Raw genomic sequence first — 20628 nt, forward strand, 5'->3', positions numbered from 1 at the left:
GTTGAGTGCAGCGGGCGAAAACAGGAGGAGAGGCGGCCAGTAGACTCCACAAAGGAGCTCAGGGTCCCGGTAACATGAGCCTCCGAGACCTTCGCCAAGTAAGGGAGAAGGGAAATGGGACGATAGTTAGCGGGCAGAGATGGATCGGCACCTGCCTTTTTCAGAATCGGAATGATAACTGCTGATTTATGGGCGTTTGGGACGATGCCAGTTTTAAGGGAGTGGTTAATTAATGTGAGTGGAGGGGAATAACAGCTGGAGAAGATCTCTTTCAGGGCAAAAGCCGGGCCGATGTCCTGGGGTGAGCCCGATTTTACCCGAGCCAGTAAGGGGAGAAGGGTTTCTCGTGTCAAAGGGGGAAGCAGAGTGAGGAGTGGAGCAGCGGGAGGCGGGGGAGCGATGGACGGTGTCGGGAGTGAGGGAGGGATGTTGGCCTTAATGAGAGCTACCTTCTCGATAAAGAAGGAGTTGAGGGAATTGCAGAGTGATTGAGACGGAGGAATTTTAGAAATCACGCTGTCGGAGGCAGCGAGCTCGTGTACCGTGGCGAATATTTCCTTTGATTGATTTTCCGCTGCCAGAATTCTACCAGAAAAGTACTCAGTTTTAGCTTTTAGTATGTCCCTTTTATATTCATTGAGTACCAGGTAGTACTTTGCTCTAAGAAGGGGACAGTAGGTGCGTCGCCATGCTCGTTCTGCTCTGCGCGCCGCCAACTTCTTGTCCCTGAGGAGAGGAGTGAACCACCTGTTGGCAGCGTGGGCGCGTTTAATAGCCACTCTCTTAAGGGGAACAACGCTGTTGCATGCCTTTAGCAGCCAGTTGTTGATGGCTGTGAGTTGAGTGGGGAGAGATAGATCACTAAGCTCAGGGCTAGATGCTGCAAGGGAAGAGCAGACATCGGGAAGATCAGCCTTGTCCCACTTTCTAACCCAGATGTTTTTGGGCAAAGGAGGTTTAGGGGGCTGTCCAAGGTTTAGTGCAAAGGAAATAAGGGAGTGGTCTGACCAGGGACAGGGCGAGATGATAGGAGAGTTGGTTGGGATATTGAGGGTCCATATTTGGTCAAGCTGATGACCTTGGATGTGAGTTGGTGTAGCAAGCTGGGGGAGGAAGTTGAGACTAACAAGCAGGGCTGTGAACTCCTTAGATCTGGCGTCCTCCGCCGGGTCATTAGGCCAATAGTTTAGATCTCCGAGAACCAGGACTGCTGAATTGTTCACTACTAAAGTGGCCAAAAGGTCCTCAATGGAAGTGAGAAATTGGGGAGTGGACTGAGGGGGACGATAAATAAGTACGCAAGTCAGGGGAACCCCAAATGAGGTGGAACGGACTACTAGACAGTCTACAGCGGGAATAGGGGAGGAAGGTAGTGTCTGGAAGTGAAAGTCAGTGCGGGTTATCAGGGCGACACCTCCTCCTGTCTTTCCCCCAGAGCGATCCATTCTAATGGCCGAGTAGGTCGGGGGCAGCATGGCTAGAAGGCTCGGAAGGGAATCATCCCTAAACCAAGTTTCTGTGAGAAACAATAGGTCGGGATGACGGGAGTCGAGCAGGTGGAATAGCTCAAGCTGATGCCCGACCGCAGACCTGGTGTTGAGGAGGATCGCGGTGGTGGTATCCTGGGGGCTGCAGGGGGTGCACGGAGGGGTGTAATCGAGAGTAGGTGCCTGATGAGCACATTCATACAATCTTATTAAATCTGGAAAAGGTGGAGAGCGCGTATTGCGGACAGGCAGACCGCAGAGGGTAGGCCCTGTGAGAGGAAGCGGACTAGAGGACCCCAGCAGAACAGGAAATTCTTAAAGTTGCCCAGGAAGATGTCCGCCATTCGCTCCATGCTCAGTAATCTCCATAGTCTCTCGTGCCACAGTGATATTGCCGGAGCATCCGGTTTCTTCCAGGCTGCAGCTAACGTGAGTTTGGCGGCTCCAAGGCAGAGCCATAGGATATGTTTATCCGCTTTTGTTTGATGTTCCAACGCTGGGTCACGGAGACCCAGTAGGACATGAGCTACTGAATCAGGTATCGGATAGCCTAGAATGTCTTTGATGTGGGACAGAATTTCATCCCAGAATGGGCGGATGACCGGGCAGTCCCACCAAATGTGGCGGAAGTCCCCCAGCAGACCACAGCCCCTCCAACACCTGTCCGAGGAGGCCGGAAACATTCGATGTAACTTGGACGGGTACAGGTACCAATCCAGCATGGTTTTTAGGTGGGCCTCTCTTAGATCCACCGAGTGGTTGTGCGTAGCGATATCTCGCCAGAGACCCTTCCATTCCTCATCAGTAACGTCCCGGCCCAGAAGGTCCTCCCAGTGTCCCATGTAGCGGGGACGGGGAGACACTGCAGTGGTGAGCAGCAACCCGTACAAGAAGGAGATCGCCCCCTTCATATTGGAGGTACGTGGGATAAAGGCCTCAAATAGTGACAGTGGTCTCGTGGCTGCATCTCCCACTCCCGCTGAGGTCGCCCAGTGAAGGAGCTGGACGTGGTGGAATCGTTCAGTGGCCGGGATCCCATAGTCTCTCATGCAGTTGTTAAATGTGAGTGGTACAGACCCATGGAACAAGTGCGTGAGAGCTCTGCATCCTCCTTCTCTCCACAGTCGGAAGGGGCCCTCCTGCATCGCCGGCAGAAAGGCCGGGTTGAAGTGTATGGGGGTAAAGGGGGATGGAAACGTGGTCCAGCGGTCGTCACCAGAGACCGTATCCCAGACTTTCAAGACAGTGCTAGTGGGTGTGCTGATGTAGGCGTTCTTGGGCCTATCCACCTTGGGATTCCAGGCCAGGTCCCAGATTGATCTCCCAGCCACACTCCTGTCCATGTGCAGCCAGTGTTTTTCTGAGAGCTGTTGGGACCATTCCACCAGTACCCGTAGCTGCGCGGCTTTACAGTACAGGTGCATATCAGGGAATCCTACTCCCCCCTCCTTCCGTGGACGTCGGAGAGTCGTGAAGGAGAAACGCGCCCACCCACCCTGCCAAACAAATCTCAGCATCAAGGTTTTAAGGCGTCGGAAAAAGTCCACATATATTGGGATGGGAAGGGCCTGGAAAAGATATAGGAACTTGGGGAGGAGAACCATCTTGAGAGCATGGATCCTGCCAAGCCACGAAATATACCTTGGCCTCCACCGATCCAGGTCCGCTCGCACCGCCGCCAGCATTGGGGGGAAGTTTGCTGAGAACAGTGATCCTATGGAGGGAGTCAACTGAACTCCCAGGTATAATAGAGAGGTGGATGCCCATGACAAGGGCTTGAGCAGCCGCACACGTTCCACTTCTGCTGGAGGGAGAGTAAGGTTCAGTATGTATGATTTACAAAAGTTGACCTTGAAACCGGACACTGCTTCAAAGTCGGACAACAGTGCTTGGATATGCGGTAATGAGTGAGCCGAGTCCCCCACCGATAATAATACATCATCTGCAAATAGGGAGATTTTGTGCTGCTCACCAGTAAAGGGAAGACCCTTGATCTGCTCATGCTCCCGCACCGCAAGCGCTAGTGGCTCGATGCGAAGAGCGAAGAGGAGAGGAGAGAGGGGACAGCCCTGTCTGGTACCACGGGAGTGAGTGAAACAGGTGGATCGATGCCCATTAATCAGTACCCTAGAGCTGGGGCTGCTGTAGTTTGCACGCATCATTGATATGAACTGGGTTGAGAAGCCAAAGGCGACCAGGGTGCGAAACATGAACCCCCAATCAACGCGGTCAAAAGCTATTTCTGCGTCAAGCCCCACTAGCACTGCCGGGATGCAGAATCTGGCGGCCTTTTCTATCAGGTGTATCACCCGCCTCAAGTTGTCGTGCGTCTGTCGGCCCTTAATGAACCCGGACTGGTCCGCATGAATGAGGGCCGGCATTAAGTCCTGGAGCCTGCGTGCAATGATAGAGGAGTACAATTTAGCATCGATATTGAGGAGAGCTATTGGGCGATACGACGAGCATTTAGATAGACCCTTCTCTGGTTTGGGGATCACAGTGATCACGGCTTCGGCCATAGTCCCTGAGGTCTTCCGGGTGACAGCCATTTCATTGAAGAGGGAGACCAGATAGTCACACAGCTCCGTCGCAAATGATTTATAAAAAAGGGCAGTGTAGCCGTCTGGGCCCGGCGCTTTATGGAGTTTTAGGGCCTTAATAGCGTCCAACACTTCTGTTCTGGAGATGGGCGCAGCCAAAAGTTTATTCCACTCTTTAGAGACCTGCGTTATGGGGAGATCAGCCAGGAATCTCCCTTGGGCTTCCTGGTCCAGAGAGTCTCCCTCTTAGAGTGCAGCATAAAAGCGGCCAAAGAGGTCCGCCTTGTCCTCATCTCGATGTTGCAAGGACCCTGACGAGTCCTGGATCCCCCCGATGTATTCCCTCTCCCTTTTGTCCCGAAGTTGACGGGCCAAGTGCTTTCCTACCTTGTTCCCCTGTGAATATGAGAGACGCCGAAGCCTCAGGAGGGTGAATTCAGCGCAGTTATTGTAGTGGGCCTTTAACTTCCCCCTCACAGCTGTCAGCGGCCGGAGGGTCGCCCTGGACGGGTTTGATTTGTGTGCCTGTTCCAAGATAGCGAGTTCCGCCTCTAAGTCCTCCCGTTCCTTCCTTCTCAATTTATTGAGGTTCGCATTGAGACCTAGGCAGGTGCCCGCAGCGACGCTTTGCATGCGTCCAAGGTGTTGAACACCGACGTGTCCGATACCGGGTTAAGGGCCAAAAAGTCCCTGATGGCCTTCCGTAGCTCCTTACAGGATGTATCATCCCTAACAAGCGCAGCTGGGAAGTACCATTTCCGCAGGCCCTCCCCCCTCACCGTCCAGTGCAACCCGAGGACCAACAGGCTATGATCTGACACGGAGAGCGGAAAGACGCTAGAATCACGGACATCTCCCCTGAGGGCTTGGCTCAAAAAAATGTGGTCTAGGCGGGAGTAGGAATGGTGGACATGGGAGAAGAAGGTAAAGTCTCGGGCCTGGGGATGCAAGGAACGCCAGCTGTCAATCAATCCTAAGTCACCTACAAGGCGTTGTGTTTCAGTGGAAAAAACGCCTGTGTCTGCCCTTTGAGCGCGGGAGCTGTCCAGGTCCTTGTCCCAAAACATATTGAAATCCCCCATTAAAAACAGGTACCCCTCCACAAAGTTCCCAACTTTATCCAACAAATCCTGGAGAAAGCTATTCTGCCTAGCATTGGGGACGTACACCACCACAAAAGTGCATAATCTGCCATACAGCAACCCTTTGACCATCAACCATCGACCGTCCTTATCACAGAAGAGCCACCCCCCTGTGTTTGGTGGAGGCAGATGACCTGTAGATAAGGGGGAAGTGTTTGTGTCGGAGCCGGAGTTTGTCTCTGCTCGCCAGGTGGGTCTCCTGGAGACCCACTACATCTAATTGATGGCCAGTCAGGTATTTCCAAAGTTTTTGGCGCTTCTGTGGGGAGTTCAGGCCCTTCACATTCCATGTGCGATACTGAGTGGCATGAGAAAGCATTAGTTCCCACTGCATTGCACTCGCTCTGTCAACATGCCCCTGTCCCCTCCCCGCCCCAGGCAACCAGGCGTCCCCCGTTCCACATCCACACCCTGTACCCCTCCATCAAGTCCCATCTCCCAACTACCCAACTACCAGCACCAGACCCTAGGACCCCCCAAAGGCCCACCCAACAGCAGCGAGAGAGCGTCTCCATCATACCCAGTGGTCGCCCTTGTTCAGGACCATGTTATCAAGGAGCCCACGTGCCATACCTCCAAGAATGATGGGATTCACAGAAAGCACACATCGGTCGCCACCACCCCTAATTCCAGTTCCAACCCAGTCCCCAACTACCCCCCCCCATTCCTCCCACGAAGCCCCCCGGTTCCCCCCCCCCCAAAGAACAAACAAGAACAATGTACTTAACAGTGCCAGTGCACAGTAGTCCATAGAGTCCCTCCTGGGATGGGGACGGGGCACCACTGGGGGCGCCCCCAGGGCCACTGTCCGGGGTGTCTTCTCAAAAAGTACAAATTTACCCACGGTACCTGAAATTCTGTGCCCCTCGGCACCATATGGCCATCATCTCAGAGTTCAAGCTGCTCCGGAGCTCTGCTGGGAAGACGCCAATGTCGCCGAGGGCACAGATGCCACCGCCTCTCCCCTCTCCTGTAGGCTAGTTGTGCGATCAGGTCTTCTTCGATCTGCCTCCGGACCCACTCTCTGCCATGAGGAGGATCGCAGTCTCCTCCGCGATGGTGAACTTCCACCCTCTGGAGATGGAGTCGTGCCATCGAGGCCCAGAAGATCTTTCGCTACCTGAAGAGAACGGATTCGTGCCAGTCTATTTTGCCACCTAAAAATGATGCGAAAGGGGTGGCCCCACGAGTAGGAAATATTGCGTTCCCGTAGAAAGGTGGTCTGTGGTAAATATTTGATTTACCGTCTTAATTTCTATGCAGGTAAGTACTTAAACAAAAATAACTCAATCGGAAAGAAAGAAACAGAGTCCGTGGTGTTAGAGTTCTTAGGGGTTTTATTCCTTAAAAAGGAATGGTACCAGACCGGATATCATATTACTGCCACCACAGGGGTGCAGGAAGGGATAGAGCAATATTTTATTGACAATATATAGCTTTTATACTTAAATCGTATTATAGGAACCAATACAGTAGGCGTAACAGCTGAGAGAGACAAGATAAGACACACACGTGGTAGTGATACGTAATTAGAAGGCGTGAACTAGGCGTGAACATAGAGGTGTGTGCTAGAAACGTCACATGTAAGTGTCATAAGTGGGTGGCAACAAAAGCTTAATCTTGCAATGTCAGCAGAAATCTGAGGCCTGGATGCGCGCGCAGCTGCATGACGTGTGCATGACGTATGACTGGAGGGTGCAGGGGATTTGACATTTACACCAGCGGAAAGAGACAGAAGTCTGGCATGTCAGATCAACTTGTACCACTATCATATCTGATATCTGATGTTTAGGAACCATATTATCTGGACGGAAAAGGTCTCTGGGGCAGAAGCTATTCTATACTGACTGTGAGTGCGTGTATAAGCGTCTAAGTGTCTGCATGAGAAGCGTGGGGGCATGGGCCTTCCATGGTAACAGAGGCTATGAATTACTTGCACGGAGACAGTGAGGCCGAGCCCTTTGCTCTGCAGCTGGGGGAATGTTTACTTAAACTAGTAGGCAGGAATGCATTTTCGAGGAGCGGAACAGATAATTCGAAGGTTGAATACAGTCTTGGCAGGCAGCAGGCTAAGCTAAGCGCCGTGGGCCGCGCAGGGAGTAAGGCAGAGGTCACGGGTACAGAGGCAGCCCAGGCTGAGGCGTTCGGAGTCAGAAGACAGAAAAAAGGCTCGATGGCAGAATTCGGGGCCTGCTTCGCCAGAGCTGAAAAACGTGTAAAGTACACCACAAAAAGACGTTGGCATAGCATACTTAGGAACTGAATATTGAACCCGTTCATGGCGGGTCTGAAAGAGGACATGTTAACGTTGAACGCAAATGTATTTGCGTCTTTATAGCTGGCACAGGAGGGAAGTTACATGCACTTTAAACTCGTACATGGAGACGGTGGGGTACACGTTAGGGAACATTTCTTGACCATAAAATTTATATTTCCTCATTCCCTCCTTGTTCCCTACGGACCCTTCATGATATATCGATCCTCATGAATCGATCAGTCTGTTCTTGTAACATCATTTGCTCTTCTTTCTTCTTTTGGCGTTTTGAGTGAAAACTGGAATGTGCAATGCACGATGTGGCGCACAGTCCACAAATCGCTGGCCCACATTGTAGGCACAGGCAGCAACTGAATACTATGACAAGGGCAACGCCTAGGAACGATAGGATCTTCCATCCCCAAGCAGTCAATGTTGTCCAGAACCAACCGGACCAAGTCCAGGTGCCTGGATTCTGATGTATCAAACTTGCAATTTTATGAAGACGTGTAATAGCTTGGTATACCGTTGGCGCGTTTTCTGGAATGAAAACACAGCAACTTGACCCGATGACCTTACAAGCTCCGCCTCTGTCTGCCAAGATGACGTCAATAACGAGACGGTTTTGAAGGACAACAACCCGCATGGCGGACTGCTCCTCTGTTAGGTTGCCTAGAGCGGAGGCGGTTTCATTCACTACTGCTTCGAGTGTTCTAGTTAATCTTCGTATTAGTTTACTGTTTTGGACGGGGCCTGTGAAGAAAAAGAATCCCTTATTGAAATCTGTGTATTGCTCCCATGCCGTTTCAGTATAGTCGACAATCGGGAGATCTCTTCTGAGTCTACTCTTTACTAGGTTTGTATTTCTGTGATAATCAGGAGGGGCTAGAAAAACAGGTGGCAGAAGGAAGGCAATGTAACAGGTACCATCCCAATCTGGAGGTAAGCGTATGTATGCGGTATGGCCACAAACAAAATAGGAATGACGAGTAGCTCTAAAGGAAGACTTGCCATGATCACTGAATTCGACCACGGTAGTACATTTACTATGACCTAAGTGTACTGAACCCTTCTTTCTGACACATAAGTCACCTGTGACTGGTAATACTGACATAGCAGGGAGAACTGGTGCAGCTTCGGATTCAACAGTAAGAATCATGAGGTTAATTGTATAATTACCTAATCCATATACTTCATTTTCTAGATCAGTTCCTGTCCTAATGGGAAGTCCCTTCTTGTCAGGGTAGCAGACGTTGAGCAGAACTAGGTTCAGGTTTCCCCAAATCCAATTCCCCTCGAAAACAGCAATATCAGAATCTAAAGAATGAATTAATCTAAACCATGCACCACAGGAGCCATTGTGAGTGAACGGGTACGGGAAGAGAGGCAGAACTCCCTTATATTTCTGATAGGGAGGGAGTCGGCCACATATCCAACAGTTTGTAGCATTGTTAGTCTGATGGGAGTGATGTAACATACTAATGAATGTGTTGTTGCGCAGCGCAAGCCTGTATGATAGCTCGTGAGGCGGTAATTCGCTAAAAGAGTGTTCGGCAGTTACATTGTAAGCAGATTGTTCACGCTTGAAGATAGGGTAGTATATCGGCAATAGTATACTAGCAACAATAATCAAAAGACTTAGGAAAAACATAATCAATAATGTCACTATACAGTGACTGCGGAGTGATTTACAGTATGTACGTTTCTTGAGTTGTCTCTCTTTCTCTCTATCTGGATCTAGGGGATACATGTCAGAAACTATTTAACCGATTCACCTAGGGGAGGACTTAAACAATTAAACTGTCTGACTTGCTAGATCGGAGTTTCTTTCGGTACTCCTCCTGGGGAGTTTTTTCTCGCTTAGGAATTTTACAGTCACTAGATTCGAGGCAGTCCTTTGAGGGGGTGGACGAGTCAGTTTCTGGTAGCAGTTCGTTGCATTTTTTAATATGACTCGTGTGGATCCACCCCTTTCGGCCTTCCACCTTGATCGCGGTCCTCGTGGTAAGAAGGACGATCTTCGGCTCTTTCCAGCGGGGCTCCAACGGACTTTTCCTGTCGAAGTTGCGGATCAACACTGCATCTCCGGGACGGACATCATGTGGCTTTACATCAGTGTTGTCAGGAAAAGCTGCGGCAACCTGTGAACGACATGATTGGAGTGCAGACATCAAGGAGGCAAGGTAATCTGTCAGCATATTACAGTCAACATCGGTAATTTTCTTAGGCATGGGCGTCCCCCACATATTCGGTGGTCTGCCAAAAACCACTTCATACGGGGCTAGCCCTGATCTCGAATGGGGGACCATTCTCATGTAAAACAGTGCAACGGGCAGGGCGACTATCCAGTCGACCCCTTTCTCTTTACAGATCTTTGCAAGGCGTGTTTTCAATGTCTGGTTATGCCTTTCCACAAGGCCAGCGGCCTCGGGATGTCGGACACAATGGAATTTCCACTGATATCCCAGAAGAAGGGAAACCTGTTTCATGAGCTCGGATGAGAATGGCTGTCCGTTATCTGAGTACACGATACGAGGCAAGCCGTACCGTGGGAAGAATTCTCGAACCAGCTGCCTGGCAGTGGTCGGGGCAGTGTAATCTGGGACTGGATATGCTTCGGTCCAACGGGAAAGTGCACAAACAACTACGAGGACATACTTAAATCCTCGACAACGGTCCATCTGGATATAATCCATCTGGAGGACTTCAAAAGGGTGATCGGGAGGATGAAATCCACCTTGCTCTACAGGGACGCTTTTACCTGGATTGAACTGGCAACAGATCATGCAAGTACGCACTTTCTGTTTTGCTGCTGCTCGTAAGTGTTTGTTGTACCAGAGATTCTGTAAGCTGTCTAACATAGCTTTTTCTCCTAGATGTGCAGGACTATGTGCTGTATTTATTATGACTTGAACCATAGAGTCAGGGAGAAACCATGTAGATTTTCCCTTCGTCATCCATCCTTGATCTGTCTGAATCCCTCCTAGTTCAGTCCATTTCTTGATTTCCTCTGGAGTGGCATGTGTCTGAATATCGATTACATCTAGTGTGGGATCCCTGACTGACATACACTGTGTCGGTACTATTGTCTTTGTCACATCAGTTGTCTGAGTGTGAGTCAATGCTGTATGTTTTGCTGTCTGGTCTGCCAGGTCGTTACCCTGGGAAACAGAATCTGTAACTTTAGTATGTGCTTTACACTTCATGATGGATATGCCTGAAGGCAGATGTATTGCATCTAACAGGGCTTGAATGAGGGAACCGTGTTGGATCTTGGCACCATGAGAGGTCAAAAAACCTCGTTCTTGCCATAACACTCCAAAGTCGTGTACGACTCCGAAGGCATAACGGGAATCTGTGTATATGTTAACATTTCTGTTCTTGGCTAGTATGCAGGCTCGGGTCAGAGCGATGAGCTCCGCCGCTTGAGCAGACAGTGTGTCAATACGATGTGTTTCTTTGACTTCAGTTTCAGTGGTCACTGCATATGCGGCCACTAATTCTCCTGTACTTGTTCTCATGCATGAACCGTCCACATAGAGTGTCAGGTCTGGATTTGTCAATGGAACATCTGTTAAGTCTCGTCGGGGCTTTGTTACTGCATTAATGATCTCTATACAATCATGCGGGGCTGGATCTGTCATAATGGAGGGTAACAATGTTGCGGGGTTTAGAATGCTACAGCGTCGGATTTCTATGTGTGGCTGGAATAGCGTCAATTCATAACCTGTCAGTCGTGCTATAGTCAAGTGTTTAGTCTGGGTTCTGTTTAAAAGAACCTCTACAGAATGTGGAACTTGTACTGTTAATGGGTGTCCCAATACAATTGAATCGCTCTGTCTGATAGCTAGGGCTGTTGCGGCAACTGACTTTAAGCACGCAGGGAGTGCCTGGGCTACTGAATCCAATGTACTTGAAAAATAAGCGCAAGGCTTATGTGAACCTGCCTGGTCTTGAGTGAGGACAGACAATGCTGTACCATCACGTTCTGTAACAAAAAGTGTAAACGGTTTGCTGTAACATGGTGTCGCTAGAACTGGTGCTTGACATAAAGCTTTCTTTAATTCCTCAAAAGCCTGTGTATGTTCCTGAGTCCAAGGGAGGGCAGTCGAAGTCGCTGCCTCCTGTGTTGTCAACTGAATGAGTGGTTTAGCTAGAAATGCATACTGGGGAATCCATTGTCTGCAGTACGAGGTGAGACCTATAAAGGCCCGCACTTCCTTTTGTGTCTGGGGTTGTGGCATATTTACAATTAACTGGATGCGATCAGGAGTGAGCTGTCTCCCCACTTTGGACAGCAAGTGACCCAAGTACACAACTTGCTGAACACAGAATTGTAGCTTCGAAGGAGACACCTTGTGTCCCTTGTCGGCCAGAAAATGTAGAACCGTCAGTGATGCTTGCTCACATTCGGGCTCACTTCGTGCGGTGATCAGCAGATCATCGACGTATTGCAGTAAAGCAGTGTTAACTGGCATTTGGATACAATCAAGTTGTCTTTTCAGTGCTTGGCTATAGATGCTGGGGCTTTCTGTGAATCCTTGAGGTGCGCGTGAAAATTTGAAACTTCGTCCATTTAAACTGAATCCGAAGAGATATTGGCTCTCTGAATCAATGGGCACACTGAAGAAGGCGTTCTTGAGGTCAATTACAGTAAAGAACGTTGCTTCTGAATCAATGGCAGTCAATAAGGGTGAGATATCGGGAACCACAGGGTACTGTGGAATAATGCATTTATTCAGTTCTCGTAAATCAATCACCAGCCGATATACTGGCGGTGCATTGGGATCAGTACGTTTAAGAATCGGAATGATAGGGGAATTACAGATATTGGAGTCGGTCTCTACAACCACTCCTTGGGCAATAAGCTCTTCAATGATTTCCAGTAAAGCCACTACAGCATCGGGTGGTAACTTGTATTGTCTGATTCGAGGTAAAACAACACCTCGCTTGAGTGTAACACGATATGGTGTAATGTGCATGCAGCCTACATCGGTTGGGCCTTGTGCCCACAGGTGTTCTGGTACATTTTTCAATCTGACATCAAACTCTCGTAATACATAGTGACCCTTGAAGTCTCGCAGGAAAAGTCTAACTCCTTCCGGAGAGCAGCATATCACTGCTCCTAGAGCCTTCAGTGTTTTGATACCTAACAAGTTTTCTGGACATGATTTCGTGAGTAACAAGTCTGTAACACGTGATAATGGACCTACTGCTAAGGGGACAGGTTTCGATACTTCATTTATAATAGGCTGTCCTGAAAAACCAAGGGAAACATTCTGTGAGCCTGAGAGGGGTGCCCCTGGAACTTCATCATGGCTGATCGTTGTGCGGCTTGCCCCTGTGTCAATTAAAAACTTTCTGTCCTTTCCCAATACTTGACTGTGTACATAAGGACCCTCTTGATCTACAGGAATCTCAATAAGAGGCAAGCCAACTTCCCTCTCTAGGCTGTTTCATGTGTATCGCTGATAATCGGGGTAATCTGATTGGGCATACTGGCACATCTGTCATGAAACTTGCTGTGTCGCGGCAATGGGCTGTGGCTGTGATGCCGCTGCGGCCTGTCCTGTATGTGATGAAGCATGCATCGGTTGTAAATTCTGCGAAGTCTGTTGTTGGCCCTGGTCTTGTCTAGGCGGATGCGGTCTTTCTTTAGTTTTACCTGTTGCTATGTTGTGTTTCAGGACTGGACATTCATGTACGTAGTGACCTGGCTGCTTGCAATAGTTGCATGTCCCTTTAACGGGAGCTGCTGAATTATTTGTCTGTGTCCCACCCTTTTTCTGACCGTCAGCCGGAGCTGTCTGCGCAACTAGTATTTTCATTTTCGTGTCTTTCATACGTCTTTGTTCATGTTCTTGTTCTTCTCTGATTCTGTTCTGGTAATACTGTAACATTTGTAACATCTGGGATGGCGTATTTGCTTGCCATGTGCTTTCGACTTTATATACTCGATTCTTAACTTGCGTTAGGGAATTCTCTACTAATTTACTTACAAAAAGGTGTGGGTATGACTCGCTACTTGGTTTCAGGCCACTATTTATAATGAAACATTTCTCGAATCTTGAATAGAAGTCACTAGTATCTTCATCGTGTTTCTGTTTACAGGCTGAGATCGCATCCCAGTCTTCCTTTTTAGTTGTCAATAATCTTGGCAAGACCTGTACTATCAAACCTGGTAGTGCTTTAGCTTTTTCCCCAAGGCCTAGCCCTGGGGTACGAAGTTTCTCCTCGTCTTCTATTTCTGTCCATATAATCTTTTTGTCTCCCACCTCCCATTCTCTTTCCTTGAGCTTCTCGTAGATGCCGGTAGGCAAAAGAACCTTTAACAATTTCATAATATCAGTGTAGGTGTAATCTCCCATTAGTAACATATCCTTAAGTTCTCTGTGGAAACCTGCGGGGTCTTATCATGACAGGGTACTAGTTTCTTCATCTCCAATAATTCTAACTTGGTCAGAGGTGTGTATACATACACACGTTTCAGGGTATGGTCGGTACCCATGACTGGGTGTACCTCTCGTAATGGGTTCTGCCTTTCAATGCCATGAAGACGCTCCATATGATACATTTTTCTTTCTGGGGGCGGAGCGGGAACATATTGTGGGCCTAAGAAAGTGTTATATCTGTGCCGTTGTTCTAGAATTATTTGAATTAACTTAGTACTTAGGCCTCTCCATCTATCCATAAGTAGTGCTTCTAATGTATCAGGTAAGGGACCTGGATCAGAATGTTGATTTCTGTATAACGTGAGGAGGTGCTGAATCATGTATATACCTGCTAATTTCTGCTCGTCTGGGGAAAGGTTCAGAAATGTATGTGCTACTGTGTCATCATTGTATATATTAGGATTGTCAGCCCATAGTACTGCTGACCGGGCTAGTTCTTGTTCATCCATAGAATTGAGTACATGGTACCCCATTCGTTCTCGAAGCATTTTATCAGTGTCTTGAAACTGATGTTCAGGAGAATTCGGTTTTGATATGCCAGAGAGAAAAACTCTCTTGCTTTCTGGGCGAATGCCTTTCCTAAGGTAAGTTCCCTTACCTACATACGCTATTGTGTCTGTAGTCTTTTCTGGTTCTTCAGGTCCTTCCTCCTCCTGGGAGGAGCCATTTTCGTTTTCCTTTTCGTGTATTTCTATTACTGTTTTTCTTATTTTCTTGTACATGCTAGCTATGCAATTCTGTTTATCATGCTTTCCTTCGGCTATATTTTGACCCCACTTGCTTAGGACTTCCATTTCACGCTGGTCTGTCTCTGGCCTGTCTCGGTCTCTTATTAAGCAATTTATGAAAAAACGTAGTATATACGCTTGAGTGTCAACTTTCTGATGTGCCAGGGCCTCCTTAATACTTTCAGGGTTTTCCCCAGTCTGGACAAAATGATATATTCTATCTAGGTGATCAGGCATATCTGGGAATAATACTAGATAATCTGTAGCTTGCCGTAAACGTAGTGATGCTATCATCATTCTGTCGTCTTTACCGGGTACTGGGTCATATCTGCAAACTGAGAGCGGTTCTTTGAGTATGTCAAGACGGGGTGATTGTAGCATAGGGTGTTTCTGCATATCCCTAAGGTGTAATCTGTGTGTTGCTGGCGGGGTCTGGTAATCCCCTGGTGCGCCTCCTGGGGCGGAGGCTTGGGCATTATCCCTCTGTGGAGTCTGTATATGTACTTGAACTGGTCTCTTAGTAGGATCAAGTAGCAATGGATTTGGTATCTTAACCTGAGGTGGGGGAAGTGGTGGGGGTGGAGGAACAGGCTGTCGAACGGGGGAACTTTGTTGTGGTAATGGCGGAATATGGTCTGGAGGCGGGTTGCCACCTCCATCACCGTCAGTAGGCGGTACACGGGCAGGTAGGTTGGTGTAAGCGGGCGCTACGTCATCTAGATATGAGGCCAGAAATATGTCTTTAGTTGTCCTGTGATTTACTTTAGTTGGAACCAATGGTGGCGGCAGATTTTTCGGTATTTCTGAAGCGGCTTCAGGCGAACCCTCGGCCACCAAGTACATACCATTTACAAGATTGTTTCGTACACGGTCTACCTGTTCGGTTTTTACTCGGATCCCTTCATTAACTAATTCGTTCTCTCGGACTCTATCCAGCGCTTCTCTAAGTCTATCTTCTCTTCGGAGTTCTTTTTCGGCTCGTTTATGCGATTCTTTACGCCATAACTCTATGGCATCTTTCTGTGATTGTCTGGCTTTCTTTCTCCATAGTGCTTCTTCTATTTTCAGGATGCACTCGGCATCCCATGTTCCTGTAACGGGCCATCTGTATTTTTCTTCTAGGTGCTTAGTATAATCGGCCCATAAATCTAGATACAGTATGGCGTCTATGCCATGCTTGTGGTACATGTAATTTCCAGGCGTGTCCCTAGGGGGGATAGGAATTTCTTCCTCTAGCATCCCTTTCCTAGTTCCTATCTGCTTTAACTTATTGAAAAACGGCATCTTGTCTACTTAATACTGGATACTCAATACTTTTCTACCTGAACTCTGAACACAATTAGTTACACAAAAACACAATAATGCACGTTAAACAATCACTCATACCACGACATTAATCACATGAGAGAACATTTTAAACATATATCTCTACCTTCGGAACCAGATGTACTGCTAAACAGCACAGATACACTGTCGAAGACAGTGCAAGAACTTGAGTAACGGATATACTGCTAAACAGTACAGATACACTGTCTAAAACAGTGCAGACCGCGTTTGTGTACCCAAACCCGTCTTTACCGGATACATAATAATGCACCCGTCTAGATACGTCCCAGCAATGGTACTCACCGGGAAGCACGGAAACAGAAGGCCTCGGAAAACTCGACTGGACCGGACCGGACTCGACTCGACTCGTGGATACTTCGGAAAACTGGTGGGCCTCTTCACACCTCGGACCTTGCTTCTTTCGGCTAGGCTCTGGTCGGGATCCTCCGCACTCCTCACCGCCTCGTCTGGGTGCTGATCGCAGTCTTCGTCACCTCCGTGGGCCAGAGGGAGATACAGGAAATCCTGCCAGTACGCGTAGTTCCGTCTAACTGATGGCAGGGGACAGAGCTTGCAACGCACCAACCGGCGCGTGAGGTGGGGGAGGGGTCCCTATTCGGGCGCCAGAATAATGTGGTAAATATTTGATTTACCGTCTTAATTTCTATGCAGGTAAGTACTTAAACAAAAATAACTCAATCGGAAAGAAAGAAACAGAGTCCGTGGTGTTAGAGTTCTTAGGGGTTTTATTCCTTAAAAAGGAATGGTACCAGACCGGATATAATATTCCTGCCACCACAGGGGTGCAGGAAGGGATAGAGCAATATTTTATTGACAATACATAGCTTTTATACTTAAATCGTATTATAGGAACCAATACAGTAGGCGTAACAGCTGAGAGAGACAAGATAAGACACACACGTGGTAGTGATACGTAATTAGAAGGCGTGAACTAGGCGTGAACATAGAGGTGTGTGCTAGAAACGTCACATGTAAGTGTCATAAGTGGGTGGCAACAAAAGCTTAATCTTGCAATGTCAGCAGAAATCTGAGGCCTGGATGCGCGCGCAGCTGCATGACGTGTGCATGACGTATGACTGGAGGGTGCAGGGGATTTGACATTTACACCAGCGGAAAGAGACAGAAGTCTGGCATGTCAGATCAACTTGTACCACTATCATATCTGATATCTGATGTTTAGGAACCATATTATCTGGACGGAAAAGGTCTCTGGGGCAGAAGCTATTCTATACTGACTGTGAGTGCGTGTATAAGCGTCTAAGTGTCTGCATGAGAAGCGTGGGGGCATGGGCCTTCCATGGTAACAGAGGCTATGAATTACTTGCACGGAGACAGTGAGGCCGAGCCCTTTGCTCTGCAGCTGGGGGAATGTTTACTTAAACTAGTAGGCAGGAATGCATTTTCGAGGAGCGGAACAGATAATTCGAAGGTTGAATACAGTCTTGGCAGGCAGCAGGCTAAGCTAAGCGCCGTGGGCCGCGCAGGGAGTAAGGCAGAGGTCACGGGTACAGAGGCAGCCCAGGCTGAGGCGTTCGGAGTCAGAAGACAGAAAAAAGGCTCGATGGCAGAATTCGGGGCCTGCTTCGCCAGAGCTGAAAAACGTGTAAAGTACACCACAAAAAGACGTTGGCATAGCATACTTAGGAACTGAATATTGAACCCGTTCATGGCGGGTCTGAAAAAGGACATGTTAACGTTGAACGCAAATGTATTTGCGTCTTTATAGCTGGCACAGGAGGGAAGTTACATGCACTTTAAACTCGTACATGGAGACGGTGGGGTACACGTTAGGGAACATTTCTTGACCATAAAATTTATATTTCCTCAGGTCACCGGGCGAAATTTGCGCCTCTTCTGGAATAGTTGAGGACGATGCTATCGGAATTGCAATGACAGAGTATCCCGTGCTTTCCGAAGGATGCGCTCCTTTAGCTGGAAGTCATGCACGCAGACTAAGATGTCAGGTGGCGGAACTCCTCCCGTTTAGGCAGTCCGACCCTGTGGACCCTGTCCATCCTGATTTCGTGTAGGCCCTCATCGCCCAGGATCTGCAAGAAAAGTGCCAGCACATAACCCCGTAGGTCTCCTGCTTCCCCGTCCCACAGCACCACCCGTATGCGGATGTTGTTCTGCAGGGAACGATTCTCCAAGTCTTCCGCATGTGCCTGGAGGTCTAGGTTTTGCTCCGTGAGCCGAATTACATCCTGTTGCAATTGGTGGACATCGTTTGCCATGCTTAAGTCATGATCCTCCAGAGTAGCCACCCGCTCTCCGATACCAATCAAGTCCCTTCGCACCTCGCGGAGGTCCGACGCCAGCTGGGAACGGAGTTCAGAGATATCCTCCTTCATAGAGGCAAAAAGTTCTGTCATAAAGGCTTTGGTTGCGGGGGCCTCATCATCCTTCTGCCTGGGCGATACGCTAGGTCCGGGGGACGCCGGCTGCTGGGATCCTTTCGAGGGCCCATCCTTACTGGGCTTCCCTTTGCACTGTGTGGAGGACATCACGGCACCCCTGCTCATTCGGGTATTCAGGGGGAGGGATCACCTTCCTCTAGTATGTAGCTCCGCTGGTTCAGCTGCGCACCGTCCCTGTCCGGGTCTCGGCCCAAGAGCCCAAAGTCTGCCTCAGGGGTCCCCCGGTAAGCTCGAGAACCCTACGCCATATATGGTGCCCACCACGTCGCTCTCTCTTCGCTCGTCCACGCAAGATCTCGTCTGGGCAATTCTCGGTCCAACGGGCGATGTCTCAATGGCCTTAGCTCCACACTTGCTAGACTGGTGGCAGTATCTTAGCTCTGGGGAACACAATGTCCAGGGGCCCCACTACTGCTGTGTCGGGAGAGAGCGCCGCTCACCAACGCCCCGATGCGCCGATTGCTTCACACCCCATTCCCGGGGTCCCTAGATGCCACATGCCGGGTTCCCACTCACCCAAGGCCCTCCGTCCATGGGCCTGATGGCAGCACTGGAGGTCATGCAGTTCGGTAAACTCGCAGGGCCCAGGGATTACAGTTCCCCCACACCCGGGGAAGGCACTCTCCACCACGGCCTGGGCGGTCGGGGACGCTGGTCCACTCCCCGCACGCCCCTCAATGCCACAGATTCGGCTACCTGCCGCAGTAGGCCCGTAAGCCCCGGGCTCGATTTCGGTGCAGGCGTCCTCTATTCCGGGCACCACCCTGTCACCAGGCCGCAAAGTCCAGTTTACTGCTCCCCCAGCTCATCCAGCCGTCCCCTCTTCCACATCGGCGGGGGAGCGAGGGTCACCCCAGGAGGGCCGCCCGGGTTGTAAGCGGTCCGCCACGTGGGCCAGGGAGTCTCGGGTGGTCACTCGCTCCTCTGGACCGCCGCACCACTCTCCGCTCTGCGCCGCTCAGTGCACACTCCCCCCCTCAGGCGCTCCGTGGACAGAGGGAGCTCAGTGGAAGGGTAGGCCTCTCGTCACGGTCCTTTCCGCCGCGGTATCTAGGCCACAAGCCTCGGACTCGCGTAGGCAGCGGGGCCGGATGGCGCAGTCCTCTTCGCGCCGGGTCCCCATCTCACCGCCTCTTCCAGGGTCCAGCAATGTGTCCCGGGCAGCTCCCCGCCTTTCCGGGTAGCCCCGATCGTCTCTCGCAGGGCAGCCCCAGCCCACAACTCCTTCCAACCGGGCTGCGACCTCCAAAGTCCGGTCACCGCTGCGTCCCATCTGCGCGGCTCGCCCGCTCCAGCTCTCTCTTCACCCCCGGGGCGCCGCGGCAGCCAGCGGGGAATCAGTAGCAGGACACGGGTCCCCAGGAGATGCAGGGGGACACGGAGGGCCGCAAACGAGCCCGGAGCAGGGTGCTAAACAAGGCTTTAGAAGGCCCGGCACCGGAGGGACTTAAAAACACATCCTACTCCGCCGCCATCTTGGCCACGCCCCAGTCAACTTAACTTTTATGGATGACAGGCCATCAGGTTTGCAAAGGTAATGTCCTCGGTTATACTTGCTCAATGATTACCATTCGTCACTCTCTCTCGATTCCATTCTAAAGTATAGTAGATATGGGCTGCCTTATAATAATTAACAACATTTCCCAATCTGTTCTCATCTGGGGGGGCGGGGCACTGCAACTCACCTGGCCAACCCAGGTCTCTTCACATCTAATATGGACAACTATACTTAGGTCTGAATCTGAGAGGGAGCGCCTGGGCCAGGAAAAGGACTCTGTGTAGTGATGTTATTTTCAGCACCACCAGTCTCCCTAGCCAAGGTGGGCCATGCAAGTGCCATGACTGGAGGTATTTCTGTACTTTTGTATGAAGTTGTTGTAGTTTACCTGAATGGTCATGTCTAGGGTGACCATGAAATCGATTCAAGAAGGCAATGCTTTCCCCAGTCGGTTGCAAAGAGAATCTAGCTGTCAGGATTTACAGTGCTGATCAGAATTCGGCAGTGGTGTTTCTCGACACATGTGCGGTTCTTAGAGTTAGTGTTCAGGGCAAGACGTGTTGTGCATGTCCGGCGGTAAAGCTAGTGGTGCTTCAAAGAAATGTCGGTTCCAGTCACTTTTTCAGACATTAATATATTATCTACTTGGTGAGATTTTCTAATGTATTATTTCTTAGGAGAACATTTCCAGATACACTCTTGAAAGAAAATAATGGCAAGAAATAAAGCTGCAAGAAGCGTGAGACACCTAAAATTCAGCAAC

The sequence above is a fragment of the Lissotriton vulgaris genome, chromosome 10 (genome assembly GCF_964263255.1).
Source record: "Lissotriton vulgaris chromosome 10, aLisVul1.2, whole genome shotgun sequence".
Classification (NCBI taxonomy): domain Eukaryota; kingdom Metazoa; phylum Chordata; class Amphibia; order Caudata; family Salamandridae; genus Lissotriton; species Lissotriton vulgaris.